We start from the raw sequence: 3,407 nt of genomic DNA, 5'->3' as shown, positions 1-3,407 counted from the left end.
TTAGGGAGTGACCAGGCTGGCAGGCAGAAGCAGTTAGGGACAATCAGGCAGGCAGGTGAGCAATTGGGAGCCAGCAGTCCTGGACTGTGAGAGGGATGTCTGACTGCCCGTTTAGGCCCGATCTGGGAAAAGGCCTAAACGGGCACTTGGACATCCCCCGAGGGGTCCCAGATTGGAGAGGGTACAGGCTGGGCTGAGGGACATCCTCCCCCTCCCCATGCACGAATTTTGTGCACCGGGCCTCTAATAAGGACATAACACCTCATGCATATTAGAATGGCTATTATCACTGAGACAAGTGACAATAAGTGTTGGCTAGGTTGTGGACAAAAAAAACCCTCATTGACTGCTGGTGGGAGTGTAAACTGGTACGGCCATTGTGGAAAATAGTATGGAGGCTCTGAAAAATTTAAGAATAGAGTTGCCAAATGACCAAGCAATCCCTTTTCTGGTATCTCCCTGAAAATGTTGAAAACATTTATTTGTGGTGATATTGCACCCCTGTTTCACTTATTGTAGCATTATTCACAGTGGCCAAAACATAGAAATGACTAGATAAATAAAATGTGCTAAATATATACAATACTACTCAGTCATAAGAAAAGATGAAATACTGGCACTTGGAACAACATGTGCAGATCTTGAGAGTACATTGCTCAGCAAAATAAGTCAGATGGAAACGTTCAAGAACCGTATGCTATCACTCATATAAGAGATATAATCCTGAAAGCAACAAATGAACAAATAAGACAAACAAAAACTCATAGATACAGATAATTATGGCGTTACCAGAGGGAAAGGGTGGAGGTAGTAAAGGAAGGATAAAGGGGGTCAAATATATTATCAGACTGGAGAATCATATGACATCTATTAGTTTTGATAAATGGCTAAATATTTTATATCTACAATCTGGTAATCTATTTATTTTGTACATTTAAAAAAAAATAACAAAGACCATCATTTTATTTAATTCTCTTGTCCTACAGTGGATTATACTAATTATATTAATTTTTCTCCCTATACTTTTACATGCAAAATATTTGAACATTTTTTAAATTATTTGATAATTTTTTCAAAGCATGCTATGTCTTAATCATTCACTTCTCTGGAATAGTCAACATTTAGCCTTGTACATAATGGCCCAAAGCAACAATTTATTGAATTCAATAGTTAAAAAGGAAGGTAAAGGAAATAGTTGGAATCTTAGCGATATTTGTGTTCTCATATATTTATGGAACTTTTCATTAAAAAGTGTCACCAACAAATTATCTTATTCCAGGTGGGATTCCAGTTCTGACATTAAAACTGAAGAGCTGTGTAAAGTTTGTAAGAATCAGGTTCCTCTATTTTTTAATACAGTGAATAGAGCTAGTTGGAGCAGCAGTACATTTGATTCATCTACAGATGAAGCAAACATTTCACAAAGAAAGGTGTCAGCATGGATCAGAATTGATAACCACCACCAAGGAGTCAAAGCCTGCTCTAGCATGTCACTCAATAGGACACTGGGGGGAAAACTTCATTGGACTGTGGAGATACACTGCAAAAAACTTGGGAAAAGACATTTTATTTGTTTGCATATTTTACTGCATTATAAGTGAAAAATGATATTGCCATTTCTGAGGTTTAGCTAAATTAATGTCTCATATCATATTACTTGCTCTACTATAGAGAGTTTGCAAATGATCTTTCATAAGTTCTGTTCCACATATGCTTTTATGCTTTTGATCATCTCTATAAATGACGGTGATTAGGAGTATGCTTCTGCACAATGTGTCCTTGAGTGACAGTATATAGAAGTGGATTATTATGAATATCAAATTGAAGATCATTTTCTCTTGGGAGAACAAGAAGAGAAGGTAGCAGGTTATTAGGTAGATGGGAAAAGAAAAGTAGATAGAGGTCAAAGATAAACTTTACCCAGTTGCCTCAGATGCTTTCACTTCTTTGATATAATAACCTCATAATGAAATAATAAAATTGTTGACCATATACAAAAAGTCAGCAGATAGTTGTTATCTAAAAATTTAAATGAGATTTCTGTTTCCTCATTTTAAAATTAACTTTATTTATCCACAATCGAAACATATGGCATCTGTTTATGTGTCAGGGTGCTTAAAATAAAATATAAATTTCAAATAATAGCAAAAATGAATTTATTGGGTGACAATAAGAATTGTAGTCCAGTACTTGCAACCATAGTGAACCATGGGCATGTCAAGAAAATTAGGAAAAACTATTACACACAAAGAGTTCCTCTTACCCTAACTGGTTTGGTTCAGTGGATAGAGCGTTGGCCTGTGGACTAAAAGGTCCCAGGTTTGATTCCAATCGAGGGCACATGCCCGGTTGCAGGTTCGATCGCCCCTAGTAGGGGACATGCAGGAGGCAGTCAATCAGTGATTCTCTCTCATCACTGATGTTTCCCTCTCACTCTCCCTCTCCTTTCCTATCTGAAATCAATAAAAAAAAATATTAAATCTAGAGGCCCAGTGCACAACATTCGTGCACTGGTGTGGGGCAGGGGGGCGGCGTCAGTGTGAGAGCTCCCCTTTCTAGCCTTCCTACTTCACTTTAAATGAGATTTCTGTTTCCTCATTTTAAAATGAACTTTATTTATCCACAGTTGAAACATATGGCATCTGTTTATGTGGCAGGGTGCTTAAAATAAGATATAAATTTCAAATAGAATAATATAAAATTTATTTTAGCTATTATTTTGCATACATTTGACATGATATTTCACAGATGCTTCAAATATATTGTCTTTTTTTCCTTACAGTGATCCTATAATGTATGGATAATGAGGTGGAGGTGAAAATAGTTTGATAGCATGCGGTAGTCCAGAGAGTCAAACATGGGCCTACCTTTGAGTAAAGATCATACTACTTAAGAAATATGACATTGACTTTCAGACAACGTACTTATATTTTATCCAAAATATATATCTTGGCATGCATATTCCAGCTTATCATTTTCTCTTATTATTTTACTATAGCTTAACAAAATCTATCAAAATCTAACATCTATTTTCCATTATCTCTAGCCACATACCTTAAATTAATGTTAATGTTGAATTAAGCATCTGATGACACCATTTTGTTCATTCCTAATTATTTTCCTCTATCTACTGTGGGAACCTGACCAAACTCCTTAAATGACCTGTACCACAGATTCTCTCCTATCTATCTATCTATCTATCTATCTATCTATCTATCTATCTATCTATCTCTCTATTATCTATCCATTCAACCATTATCCATCCGTTTATCTAGCTACATACCTTCTTACCTTTAACGGAGAGAAATACATCTAAAATGATTACAGTAAGTAACGGGCATAAGATGTTCTGACACATTGAGGATGGTTAATACTAGAGTAATGATTTTATAATGCTTACTTTATAC

Source organism: Myotis davidii, unplaced genomic scaffold, assembly GCF_000327345.1.
Source record: "Myotis davidii unplaced genomic scaffold, ASM32734v1 scaffold919, whole genome shotgun sequence".
Lineage (NCBI taxonomy): Eukaryota > Metazoa > Chordata > Mammalia > Chiroptera > Vespertilionidae > Myotis > Myotis davidii.
This window is presented reverse-complemented; position numbering follows the sequence as displayed.